The sequence below is a fragment of the Hypanus sabinus genome, chromosome 16 (genome assembly GCF_030144855.1).
Source record: "Hypanus sabinus isolate sHypSab1 chromosome 16, sHypSab1.hap1, whole genome shotgun sequence".
Taxonomy (NCBI): domain Eukaryota; kingdom Metazoa; phylum Chordata; class Chondrichthyes; order Myliobatiformes; family Dasyatidae; genus Hypanus; species Hypanus sabinus.
Window position 1 is genome coordinate 68036501 of NC_082721.1, and position 14392 is coordinate 68050892.

A 14392-nucleotide genomic window follows, 5' to 3' on the forward strand; every position below is an offset into this window, starting at 1 on the left:
GCACCTTCAGAGTCATAGAGATCTCACCAGATGTATTTATCTATCATTAACTGGGCTAAATCAAAATAAAAAATTAACACAAACTGCAAATGCCTATCGAATATTGACAATGGCAGTGAGTTGACATGGATTGAATGATGGTAGCGCCATGCAAAAGGAACAGTGAGGCGAAGATGAAGATGATAACAGCAAAAATTACATTGACAAGGATTCAGATTGGAATCTGAATGTTAGTTGGGATAGAGCTGGTGTTCGGCAAGCTACCTTTATACTATTCCAGTTAGCGCAATTGACCAATCATGTAAGTTCTCATAATCCCCAAAGATAGTTCTTGACTCCATGTTTGAAGCTGAGGTTGCTTTTAACACCTCAAGAGGAATCCTTGGGGTTGGCAGGTTCACTGATTGGTTCTAATTCACTGTCCACAGAGCTATGGATCTTCCTGTGTTCCAATGTCTCATTCTTTTATTTGGAAGTACTTGCTCTACTAATGGTTGGTAGGGTCTTGTATCTCTAGTTAGGGTGCCACTTACTGCACTCCACCCTCCCATGAATCTTGAACAATTCCCAACAACTTCTATTTTCCCTAATGTCCCTTTAGGGCATGTAACTGCCCCCATTGGGAATCATTAATCTAACCATTTATCCTTATCAGTTTTGAATTTACTTAATGAAAAATATTCTGGTACCTGTATTAGAAAAGGATAACAAAGTACACGAGAAGGTACAGAAAAGATTCACAAGACTGCTTACTGAACTTTAGGAGGTAATTTCTTTCAGGAAAAAATGAACGGATTGGGATTCCCTGAGAAGAGAATTGGTTACCCTCATTTGATAGCAATTATGGCAGGATTTGTTGGGGCAGGAACAGAGAAGGTTCCATAACAGACTAGGAGCCATGAGACTAAGGTGATCAATAATATATATAGCAAAATAAATTTTCTGGCTGGAGGTGGGTGGAAATATGCAGCTCATTATGGTGAAGAATAGTTGTTCCATATATCACAGATGCATTTGAATCTAGATAAAGTCATGAGGAAGAACGGATAGAGGGATAAATTGAGAAAGAAGAGTGGGAAAAAGTTTATAGGTGCATATATAGGAGTATTAACTAATTATGTATGATCAATATAATTCTATGTTATTCCTGCAGAATTTCTGATGATAACTGACTTAATTTTCTTCCTGTAACTCATTCTACAGTCATGTACTTTAGGATATCTGAGAGCAAAAAAGTTAGAAGAGGATTATAGGAAGAATCCAAAATTGTAGTGCCTGATAGATAGGAAAACTTTTTTCTCCTCCCTTTCTCTGTAAGAAGATCTGTTAAAAAAATACAGATGTGAGAAAATTCTAAAAAAAAAGGGAGTGAGAAATTGTGTTATATAATGTTTATTTTTGAGAGGGGTTTGAAAGGGTGCTAGGAGCAATTTAAATAGTATCTTTCAAAAAGAGGGTGTTAGACTAAATGCACAGCTTTTAATTTTTTTAAAATTTAGAGATACAGCATGGTAACAGGCTCCTCTGGCCCAATGAGCCCATGCTGCCCAATTATACCAGGTGATCAATTAACCTACTAACCTGTACATCTTTGGAATGTGGGAGGAAACCCAAACAGTCACGGGAGAAAATACAAACACCTTGCAGACAGCACTGGAATTGAACCCAAGCTGCTGATGCTGTAATCCACTTTCACTAAACACTACACTACACTGTCACCCTCGTTCTATGAAAGTTTATAGTTGATTTCATCCCACTAATGCAAGGTTTTATTCAATTAATGATGTCTCTAATGAGCATTAGATGGTATTAAGTAATTCTGATGCAGAATTTAATATACAGTAACTGCCTGTTCCATAAAGAGATGACAGCCTTTATTACACTCACAAGAACAGCATCAAAACAAAGACCTGCCTTTCTTTCGAGTTGTTGATTACATTGCAAGAATTTTTAATTAATTCCTGAAATGGTCATAGCTGACAAGGCCAGCTGAACTTTGCTTGAGAAACCCAACACTTATTGACTATCTCTGTTTTCCCTTGAGTCAGTGATGTGAGTTACCTTTTTAAAGCATGCAGTCTTATGTTGGATGAACTCCCACATAGGTAAGCCTTCTTCTGTTAGATATAGATGAGAGTCTTGTTGGAATACACCAGATCATTCTATGAAACTAGAGTCACAGGATCCAGGCTGTATCATAACAAACTGCAATGTCCCACCAAACATATCTCTACATACCTCACCTTTTCCTGTCTCTTCTTGTCCAGCCCCTTCCCACCCATGTCCGGGACGTGGCTCATGCAATTCTGATATAGGGTTTTGAAACAACACATTGATATTGCCTTCCCTCCCACAGATGCTGCTTTACTGGCTGAGTTCCTACAGCATCTGCAGCCTTGCGTCTCCACTGCAATTAACCAGTTAGGGCTTTATATGATCATTTGACAGAGTTATTATTTTATTTCCAATCATTATTTTATATCCGAATTGCCATACAGGGATTAGACACATATTGCCCAGAGTACTACTGTGATATTACACCGATCTACTCATGCAGTTAAACAGCAATTAAGAATAAAAATCACACACTAGTTCAAGAGCCTGATGATTGCAGGGTAATAAATGTTTCTGAATCTCGTGGTGTGGGACCCAAGGTTCCTGTGCCTCCTGCTGATGTTAGTAACAAGAAGAGAGTGAAAGTTAATGATGTTTACTGTCAGTTTTCACCCTGATCTCACTTGAACATGGACCTTCTATAACACAGGTGGTTGTCAGGCTGGGTTTGAAATCAGGTTGTTATGGCGACGTTCCGTACCTTTAACCAGTAGACTACCAGGTGAACTCAGATGCAGAGAGAGGTGAGCATGGAGTTGAATAAAGGATCTTTACTTGAGGATTGGTTTGTAGAAAACACACTTGACAATCGCTACAGACAGGGTAGGTAGACTCAAGACTGAGCAAAATCAAACAAAGCAAAGGGAAATTCGATAGAGACACAAGGCACACATAAACTGGTAACTAGAACAAGACACTAGTGAAAATAATTAACTGATAATCAGGGGAGGAGGAGTGGACTCAGGTGTGTCTCAAAGCATGACAGGACCCTACCCCCTGTGACTGGTACCTGATGGCCCAGGGTTATCTGGGTGGTGGCAGTGGGTGCCTCTGATCAGGTCTGGGTCCAGAGTATCACGGGAGGGAACCCATAACTTTTCTCTGGGTTGCAAACCAGATGGGAATCCAGAAGCCGACAGGCATACACCAGCTGACCGTCGATGATGTGAGGAGCAGGGGGCACTCAGGACCGGTGCTAGCAGACTACACAGAAGGGAGAAATGGAAGGTGGGCTGATACGCATGGCGTCGGGCAGCTGGAGACGGTAAGTGACTGGGTTGTATGGTCTAATGTAGCGTGGTGCCAATTTCTGAGAGGTAACCCGTAAAGGAAGGTCTTTGGTGGAAAGCTAGACCCTTTGATCATGACACAGAACGTTCTGAGCAAACTTTCCCAGAGCTGATGATCTCTCCGAATGGTTAGGTTACCCAACATGTCACCTCAGGGTCTTCTCCAGGACCTGTTTGGTCCTCTGTATGCACTCATTGCACTCTGGATAGGGTTCCCCTTGTCCTCACCTACCACCCCACCAGCATCCAGATATAATTCTCTGTAACTTCCACCACCTCCAACGGGATCCCACTACAAAGCACATCTTTCCCTCCCCCCCACCTTTCTGCTTTCCTCAGGGATCGCTCCCTATGTGACTCCCTTGTCCATTTGTTCCCCCCATCCCTCCTCACTGATCTCCCTCCTGGCACTTATCCTTGTAAACGGAACAAGTGCTACACCTGCCCTTACACTTCCTCCCTCACCACCATTCAGGACACCACAGTCCTTCCAGGTGAGGCAACACTTCACCTGTGAGTCGGCTGGTGTGGTATACTGCGTCCGATGCTCCCGGCGTGGCCTTTTATACATTGGTGAGACCCGATGCAGACTGGGAGACCATTTCGCTGAACACCTACATTCTGTCCGCCAGAGAAAGCAGGATCTCCCAATGGCCACACATTTTAATTCCATGTCCCATTCCCATTCTGATATGTCTATCCATGGCCTCCTCTCCTGTCACGATAAAGCCACACTCAGGTTGAAGGAACAACACCTTATATTCTGTCTGGGTAGCCTCCAACCTATTGGCATAAACATTGATTTCTCTAACTTCCGTTAATGCCCCTCCTCCCCTTCTTACCCCATCCCTTATTTATTCGTTTATTCCCCCCCTTTTTTCTCTCTTCCTTATTTTTTCTCTCTCTGCCCCTCTCACAATCACTCCTTGCCTGTTCTCCATCTCCCTCTGGTGCTCCCCTCCCCCTTTCTTTCTCCCTAGGCCTCCCGTCCCATGATCCTTTCCCTTCTCCAGCTCTGTATCCCTTTTGCCAATCACCTTTCCGGCTCGTAGCTTCACCCCTTCCCCTCCGGTCTTCTCCTATCATTTCGGATTTCCCCCCTCCCTCCTACTTTCAAATCTCTTACTATCTTTTTTTTTCAGTTCGTCCTGACGAAGGGTCTCGGCTGGAAACGTCGACTGTACTTCTTCCTATAAATGGTGCCTGGCCTGCTGTGTTCCACCAGCATTTTGTGTGTGTTGCTTGAATTTCCAGCATCTGCAGATTCCCTTGTGTTTGCGAGAGGAAAGGGAGGTTGGCTCACAAATAGAGAAAGTTTGGAGACAGTGCGAAAGGAAGGATAGTAGGTGATAGAGAAGGGATGCGCTCAGTCTGATGGCTTGAGATGTGTCTGTTTTAATGCGAGGAGTATCATGAATAAAGCGGATAAGCTTAAAGTGTGGATCAGCACTTGGAGCTATAATGCTGTGGCCATTACAGAGACTTAGATGGTGCAGGGGTAAGAATGGCAGGATGTTGCCAGGACTTGAAGGTTTACAAGGATGTTGCCAGAACTTGAGAAACTGAGTTACAGAGAAAGGTTGAATAGCTTAGAACTTTATTCCCTGCAGCGTAGAAGAATGAGGGGAGATTTGATAGAGGTGTATAAAATTATGATGGGTATAGATAGAGTGAATGCAAGCAGGCTTTTTCCACTGAGGCTAGGGGAGAAAAATAACCAGAGGACATGGGTTAAGGGTGAAGGGGGAAAAGTTTAAAGGGAACATTGTGGGGGCTTCTTCACACAGAGAGTGGTGGGAGTGTGGAATGAGCTGCCAGATTGAGTGGTAAATGTGGGCTCACTTTTAGCATTTAAGAAAAACTTGGACAGGTACATGGATGAAAGGTGTATGGAGAGATATGGTCCAGGTGCAGGTCGGTGGGACTGGGCAGAAAAATGGTTTGGCACAGTGAAGAAGGGCCAAAAGGCCTGTTTCTGTGCTGTAATGTTCTATGGTTCAAGGTTTAGGCTTTAGATGTTTCAGAAAGGATAGGGAGGGAGGAAAAAGAGGTGGGGGCATGGCAATGTTGATCAGAGATGGTGTCATGGCTGCAGAAAAGGAGAAAGTCATGGAGGGGTTGTCTATGGAGTCTCAGCAGGTGGAAGTCAGGATTAGGAAAGGGTCAATAACTCTACTGGGTGTTCTTTATAGACTACCCAATAGTAACAGGGACATCGAGGAGCAGATAGGGAGACAGATTCTGGAAAGGAGTAATAAGAACAGGGTTGTTGTGGAGGAAGATATTAATTTCCCAAATATTGATTGGCATCTCCCTAGAGTGAGGGGTTTAGATGTGGTGGAGTTTGTTAGGTGTGTTCAGGAAGGTTTCTTGTGACACAATATGTAGATAAGTCTATAAGATAAGCCTACAAGGCTGTACTTGATGTGGTATTGGGAAATGAACCTGGTCGGGTGTCGGGTGTCTTAGTGGGAGAGCATTTTGGAGATAGTGTTCACAATTCTATCTCCTTTACCAAAGCATTGGAGAGGAATAGGAACAGATAAGTTAGGGAAACATTTAATTGGATTAAGGGGAACTATGAGGCTATCAGGCAGGAACTTGGAAGCATAAACTGAAAACGGATGTTCTCAGGGAAATGTACAGAAGAAATGTGGCAAATGTTCAGGAGATACTTGCATGGGATTTTGAGTAGGTATGTTCCAATGAGACATGGAAAGGATGGTAGGTACAAGATCCGTGGTGGACAAAGGCTGTTGTAAATCTAGTCAAGAGGAAAAGAAGAACGTACGAAAGGTTCAAAAAACTAGGTAATGAAATGAATCTAGAACAGGGGTAGGCAACCTACGGCCCATGGGGTTTTATAGCATGCGTTATTCATTAATTTGAGGCAAAACATAACTAGATGTATTTAAATGGATAAATCCCATATTTCAAGTTTTTTATGGCATTTATCTGGCACACTATCCGCTCATTAATATGTGATCTGGCCCACAGAGGCAAAAAGGTTGTCGACCCCTGATCTAGAAGATTATAAGGCTAGCAGGAAGGAGCATAAGAATGAAATTAGGAGAGCCAGAAGGGGCCATGAGAAGACCTTGGCAGACAGGATTAGGTATAACTCAAAGGCATTCCAAAAGTATATGAAGAGCAAGAGGATAAAATGTGAGAGAATAGGACCGATCAGGTGTGACAGTGGGAAAATGTGTATGGAACTGGAGGAAATAGTGGAACTACTTAATAAATACTTCAGTATTCACTACGGAAAAGGATCTTGGCAATTGTGGAGATGACTTGCAGTGGACTGAAAAGCTTCAGAATGTAGATGTTAAGAAAGAGGATGTGCTGGAGCTTTTGGAAAGCATTGAGTTGGATAAATCACAGGGACTGGACGGGATGTACACTAGGCTACTGTGGGAAGCGAGGGAGGAGATTGCTGAGCCTTTGGCAATGATTTTTGCATCATCAATGAGGATGGGAGAGGTTCTGGAGGATTGGAGGGTTGAGGATGTTGTTCCCTTATTCAAGAAAGGGAGTAGGGATAACCCAGGAAATTATAGGCCAGTGAGTCTTACTTCAGTGGTTGGTAAGTTGATGGAGAAGATCCTGAGGGGCAGGATTTATGAACATTTGGAGAGGCATAATATGATTAGGAATAGTCAGCATGGCTTTGTCAAGGGCAGGTCGTGCCTTACGAGCCTGACTGAATTTTTTGAGGATGTGACTATGCACTTTGATGAAGGTAGAGCAGTAGGTGTAGTGTATATGGATTTTAGCAAGGCATTTGATAAGGTACCCCATGCAAGGCTTATTGAGAAAGTAAGGAGGTGTGGGATCCAAGGGGCAATTGCTTTCTGGATCCAGAACTGGCTTGCCCACAGAAGACAAAGAGTGGTTGTAGATGGGTCATTTTCTGCATGGAGGCTGGTGACCAGTGGTGTGCCTCAGGAATCTGTTCTGGGAACCCTACACTTTGTGATTTTTATAAATGACCTGGATGAGGAAGTGGAGGGATGGGTTAGTAAATTTGCTGATGACACAAAGGTTGGGTGTGTTGTGGACAGTGTGGAGGGCAGTCAGAGGTTACAACAGGTTATTGATGGGATGCAAAATGGCTGAGAAGTGGCAGATGGCGTTCAACCCAGATAAGTGTGAGATGGTTCATTTTGGTAGGTCAAATATGATGGCAGAATACAATATTAATGGTAAGACTCTTGGCAGTGTGGAGGATCAGAGGGATGGGGTCCGAGTCCATAGGACACTCAAAGCTGCTATGCAGGTTGACTCTGTGGTTAAGAAGGCATATGGTGCATTGGTCTTCATCAATCATGAGATTGAGTTAAAAAAAACTCAATTGAGGTTTGAGATTTAAGAACTGAGAGGTAATGTTGTAGCCATATACAGCCATATAGGAGCCTGGTTAGGCCCCACTTGGAGTACTGTGCTCAGTTTTGGTCACCTCACTATAGGAAGGACGTGAAAACTACAGAAAGGGCGCAGAGGAGATTTATAAGGATAGTACCTGGGGAGATTGGGGAGCATGCCTTATGAGAATAGGTTGAGTGAACTCGGCCTTTTGTCCTTGGAGCGACGGAGGATGAGAGGTGACTTGATAGAGGAGTACAAAATAATGACAGGCATTGATCATGTAGATAGTCAGAGGCTTTTCCCCAGGGCTGAAATGGTTAGCATGAGACGGCATAGTTTTAAGGTGCTTGGAAGTAGGTACAGAGGAGATATCAGGGATAAGTTTTTTACTCGGAGAGTGGTGGGTGTGTGGAATGGGCTGCCGGCAGTGGTGGTGGAGGAGGAAACGATAGGGTCTTTTAAGAGGCTCCTGGATGGCTACATGGAGCTTAGAAGAGGGCTATGGGTAAAGCCTAGGTAGTTCTAAGGTAGGGACATGTTTGGTACAGCTTTGTGGGCTGAAGGGCCTGTATTGTGCTGTATGTTTTCTATGTTTCTATATGTTGTATATCAGTTGCAAAATCTGATTATGTAGCCCAGGTGACATTGCTACCATGCAGACCGAGGGTATAATATTCTGTCAATCTGGGCTGAGAAGTGGCAGATGGATTAGGGGTTTGTGGTCATTTGTGGTGAAATGGCGACCCTCTAGAAAACAGACAGACAGACATACTTTATTGATCCCGTGGGAAATTGGGTTTCGTTACAGTCGCACCAACAAAGAATAGTGTCGAAATATAGCAAATATAAACCCATAAATAATTAAATAATAATAAGTAAATTATGCCAAGCGGAAATTAGTCTAGGACCAGGCTATTGGCTCAGGGTGTCTGACACTCCGAGGGAGGAGTTGTAAAGTTTGATGGCCACAGGCCACAAATGATGTGCAGCCAGATAGAGACCAAGAAGCTTGTGGTCAAACATGCTTTACTTCATTTCGGGGGGACGGAGCTCCCGGCTGAAGAAGGTGAACAGCTGCCACACACCTCCAACCACAGCACAGTCTGAAATGTCAGTAGTAATGACTAAATGGCCACAGGTACATTGGGGAGCAGATGCATCGGTAGGGTCATGTTGGAAAAAGCTTGTTTGGCATCATCAAATGCCCTGCTCATGTTTGCTGACCAGTCAAGCACTTGATTAGGGGCATTGCCTTTAAATGCATTATGCAGTGTGAGCACAAGTTCAGCAGCTTGTGGAATGAAGCAGTGATAGAAATTCACCATACTTGAAAACTCCTGTAGTGTGAAGTGGTGGGAATTCTCTAATAACAGCTACTTTTGATGGAGTGGTTTCGCACCTTCTGTGGAGATGCGACGGCCAACAATGTCAATGGTTGACAACCCAAACTGGCATTTAGCAGTTAATAATCAAACTGTGTTGGCTTAAGCGCTCGAAGAGTGTGCAGAGATGAGATATGCGTTCGAATTTCGATGCACAGGAGACAGGTATGTCATCCAGGTAGACAAAAGGAAAATCTGTCTTTTGATACTGAGTTCATCAGCTGTTGGAAAGTCTGTACTGCATTTTTCAGCTCAAATGGCAGGTGCAGAAACTCAAAGAGGCTGAATGGGGTTATCACAGTTGTTTTGGGAATGTCCAATTGCACAGGCACCTGATGGTAGCTCCTAACCAAACTGACTTCGGAAAAAATTATCTTTCTGGCTATTTGTGCCGAAAAATCTTGGATTTGTGGGACCAGATAACAGTCAGGGTTGGTGACCTCATTAAGGCATTGGTATTGCTATATGGTTGGCAACCACAATCATATTTAGGGACCATACGGAGGGGCGAAGCCCAGCGGGTACTTGACCAGTGTACAATGCCAACTCTTTCCATATTGGCAAATGCAGCCTTTGCAATTGCCAGCTTTTCAGGGTCCAGTCTATGTGTGCAGGCATGGACTGGTGGGCCAGTTGTGGGAATGTGGTGCTTGAACCCATGTTTTGTGTCTGTAGTATAGAATGTGGGCTTGGTGAGGTTTGGGAATTCACCCAGCAGTTGGATAAACTCACATGCAGTGGTGCATGCGCTTGACAGAGTTGTTGTGGGGAACTTACTGGGAGACCAGGGTAACAAGCCCTGACACCCTTGACATCCACAAGCTGGTATTTCTTAGATCGACCAACAGTCCTTGAGCACACAAGAAATCTGCACCAAGCAGAAATCTAGCCACTTTAGTCAGGACAGAGGGGTAAAGTCCACTGAAGCACAGCGTCAATCAATCAAATGTGGATCCTGCTGCCATTGGCGGCCTCCAGGGAGGTTTTGTTGCTCTTTGCCTTCTCATCAATAGGTGATGCTGGCAGCACACTCACTTGAGCATCCATGTCACACAGGAAGTGTCACCCTGAAAGAGAGTCCGTAATGAACAGTAGACCACCTTGGCAGCTGGAATCCACAGTTTTCACTGACGTCCCGATGTGCTGGCAATGTCGAAGCTGCAAGGTGATCAGCTCTTCTTAGCATTTACACCAAAGTGAGCATGGTAAAAACATAGACTTGGCATTGCCTGTTTTGTGTGCTTATGTTGGAGGCCTCACTGACCCGACTTACTGAGGCAGGGAAAAGCAGAAAAATTATGCACCGCAGCCTGGGTGAGCGTAGACTATCATTTTAGCAAGCTCACTATAATCCTTCTCAAGTGCATAAGTGAGGGCTATGTGAACTTGATCGTGCATTTGCTGCATGAAGAGTTCTTTAAAGATAAAACAAGGATGGTGATTTCTCAGGAGAGATACTGAGGCTGGGCAAAGACGGCAACTGTTTGGCGTGTTCAGACTCTGATGGTCCAAATTTCTATGAAAGGTGAATTTCTATGAAAGCGATTGGTATTTATCGTGTTCAGGCGCGTGTTCTAATAAACTCACCACTCTCCAGCCACGGAGTTTTTGAGCAATGCTACCCCATAGTAGAATTTGGTGTGGTCTGACTGATTTCTTGTAGCATGAATTGGGCCTTGGCTTGTACAAACCAAGTGACGGCATTTTGCTCCCAAAGCTCTGGCAGTTTCAAAATGACTGTGTTGGCGAATATGTTCAGTAACCCTGGAATCATCCTGAAGCATTGGGGTCACCAGTGTAGGTTTTCGCAAAAAAAACAATGCAAGACATTTTATGTTTAAGAAAAAAACCATAGCAACTCATTTATTGAACTCCAAAAAACTGAATACAAAGCATGGTAAGGGTAATTATGTAATCCCACCAGACCTATCTTTTAAAGTGAACCCCAATTCAATGTTGGTGGTTGTGAATTCTGTATATCTTCACTAATTGTATTATACCCTACATGGGCACCAATTCATCTGTGCAGACATAGGTTCGATGAGCCAGGAGTGTAGAGACCCTTTTCTTACTAACACCCTCTAACACTTCTGCATACATGGGCAGAACTCAGGACAGCTTGGGAGAGGCAGCAGGAGGCAGCCTAGGAGGTGGGTAGGCAGGGGGCCTGGCAACAACAAGACCATCCATGGAGTGCACCGGTAATTTGTTGGCTGTGGAGGGCCAACCAGGTGTGTCCCAAGATCAACGAGATCTCCAGAGAATGGATAAGGTGAAAGAGGGCCGTGTTGGTATGTTCTATATGTAGACATATGGGAGCAGTGAGACCCTCCCAGGGTCCAGAGCTGTGGCTATGACTGGTTGGTCAAGAGGGACCAGAGGAACCTGGAGATACCTTGCTAAACCTAGGTCCGTGTCAGAATCCATGAAAACTCCAAAGGCATGTTGCTGCTCTCCCATGAGATGGAGGCAGGCAGCACGACTCTGGAAGTAGCAGACCTGGGAGGAGTTGTGGAACCTGTCACACCCCTTCCCCAGATGAGTCTGACCAGGCAGGATGGAAATGGCCTGACTCACTACAGTAGAGGCAACACTTTCCCTTCATTCTCCAGTCCCGTTCAATTGAAGAAAGCTGTGCTCTGTCAAGGTGCATCAATTCCTCTGGAGTAAGTTTAAGGGAGCTGAAGGGGAAGGGTGTGTGACTACATCAAGAATGATGAAGCTGGAGGGGCTCAGAGATTGGCAGTACTAGAGGCCCTGGTGCAGTGCTGTCCTTTCCTGGGGACAATTGTCAGCCCAGATGGAGATAACAATGAATGTCTCAAGATCCTCAACTGGGTCTCTGGCTGCCAATTCATCTTTAATTTCTCCTGATAACCCATGGCAGTACATGCCCATTAACACCAGGATGTGAAATTTGATTGTGTAGTTAGCCATGCTACAGGTACCTGAAGAAATTGGAGGAGCCAGTTGGCCACCTCTTATATGATGACTGGGTGGTCAAGCACCCTCTTCATCTCCCTGGTGTACATTTGCACAATTTGAAGAGTTCTTCTCCAAGAGCACTATGGCCAGTGAAGAGTTTTGCCAGACCCTAGAGAGACGACAGAGGCCAATTTGTGGTGGTCATAGGGGAACTTGGTGGGATGCAGCTTGAAAGCCAGAGGACACTGAGTAAGAGAACCTTGACAGGTCCCTGGACTATCATCAAATCGCTTGGGCACTGGCAGGTTCAGAGACTCGGGAGTTTATGTGGCAGCAGGAGTTTGCCGGCTCAGCTGGATGATCTCGGTAATGTGTCTGCAGGGTGGTCAAGATCTGCTGGAGCACATGCTCATGTCTACTCATCATGGCTAGCCAGCACTGATTGGAGCTATTAATTCTTTGCTGGGTCCGTGTTGTGGCTCAGTCTTGCTGTAAGTCAGGCTGGATTTGAACTAGGGTTGTTATCATGAAGTTCCATATCTTCAACCAGTGGAAGTTCAGTGGAGACCAGAGACAAACATGGAGTTGAACAAAGAATCTTTACACAGGGATTGGTTTGCAGAAGTCACAGGCTAGGACTTGGGAATCACTCCGCACAGGGCAGATAAACTCAAGACTGAGCAAAGATAAACAAAATAGAGGAAACTTAAAAAGAGAAACAAAACAAGGAAAAGGTGCATGATAATTAAGACAAGATACAAATATATTATTTCTCAGTGAATTATTTTTTTTAACAGTTTGAGTCTGCACATATTCAACAAAGTGTTCAGAGTAGACATGTCAGTACATTACCCTAAATGCCATTCATAGCTGGCTCAAAGGAATTCCATGAAAACCTACAAATGATCAAACAGGCAAGTCTAAACTAGGCAAGAATAAACCAGGCATGGTTAAAATATACTTGAATATATTTAAAGGTCTGATTGTAGCTGGCAAGACTTCCTGGATGTACTGTTCTCTGGACATTGAGCCTTTATTAGGGATTGTTTACCTTTTTCACTTCTTTATTAGTTTACTAAGGGATAGACACCAGCCTGGAGTGAAAAGTCATTTGTACAGGATTGGAAACCAAGAGGCCAGGAAATGTGAGTACAAAATAAGAATATCATATAGTAAATATTATCAACATTTCACTCTAATGCACTTAAGTCATCAAGGGAGTTAAGGTCCTGAGAATAGGAAGGGAAAATATTTCACTGTTTCACTTGGTGTAGCAAATTGCATTTATAATTGGTTGTTTCGAACAAAATGTCGACAGGCAATTAAAGCCTTTTCAAATCCCCTTGCTTCATTAGTGGCTCAAGAAACAGAAAATAATAGAACTATAGCAAGTGAAGAGAATTAAAAGGTTCAATCCATAAGTTTGCAGCACATGGGGGAGTTCTATTTGGCATGAGTGCTTCTTGAATTAGAGAATGGTTTCCCAAGCCCAAGGCCTATTTTTTCAAATTACTATGAAGTGTAGGCAGTTACAGAAACAGGCAATTTGGCTTAACAACATGCATATTATATGTATTATAAGACATTTTACTTAACATTAATTAACAGGAGCACTGTTCTTTGATTCTGAGAAAATCACAATCGGTGGTAAAATAGAACTAAGGATATCTTTCAAACAATTCATGTAAGTCACAGAGATGTAACTTCAAATTGTAGAGTGGAATCCAACTTTATAACCTAGGACACTATGCTAGTTTGAATGCAAGTCCATTAACCAAAAATATTACCAAATCTAGGGTGAGATACTTAATCTTGAGTCTGAAATTACTTAATCCTATCTCATCTGCAGTTGATGATAGGAGCAGAATGATGGGCAATGGATGAAATACCACTGTCAGTTACTTTATACGTCAATTAAAATGATACAAATTCACAGATAATTTATGTACTTCCAATGGAGTTTGCTTTTGCCTGCCTCAAGCAAATAATTTGCTTCTTCATGCAGTTTGGGGAAGTAATTTCTTAACCCTGAATGCTAAATGCGAGGACCATTATTCTGTACAAGGCTACCAGAGCAGAGAAATTCCATCCAAGATATTAAAACTTGGTGGAAAAGTACTTCTGGCACTAAATCATGATTCTCATATGAGAAGGTATCCAAGAAAGGAGACATCTGATTATGGTCATTTTAGTGACATTTCTGAGAATCTACTGCCTGAAAATCTTCACAAGGATCTTCTCCAATGGCCTTCTCTCAGTGGATGAAAGGTTCCCCTCAGACTCATAAGGACAATTCCGTCAAGAGATACCACA

The 14392-nt window shown here is 43.5% G+C and overlaps 1 protein-coding gene and 1 long non-coding RNA gene across 4 annotated transcripts in view; both read left to right on the plus strand.

Moving 5' to 3' along the window:
• Positions 1-2052: 2052 nt before the first annotated feature.
• On the plus strand, positions 2053-5169 carry LOC132405857 (uncharacterized). The gene is made up of 3 exons (XR_009515982.1): positions 2053-2105; positions 3233-3379; positions 4547-5169. It is a non-coding gene; the product is annotated as an uncharacterized LOC132405857 (long non-coding RNA).
• Positions 5170-11021: 5852 nt separating this feature from the next.
• Positions 11022-14392, plus strand: part of LOC132406404 (uncharacterized histidine-rich protein DDB_G0274557-like) — a 33793-nt gene continuing 30422 nt past the window's right edge. For all 3 annotated transcript variants that reach the window (XR_009516156.1, XR_009516155.1, XM_059992041.1), the window contains exon 1: positions 11022-13224. The gene's annotated coding sequence lies outside the window, so the exon portion shown is untranslated. The remainder of the gene's footprint in view (positions 13225-14392) is intronic.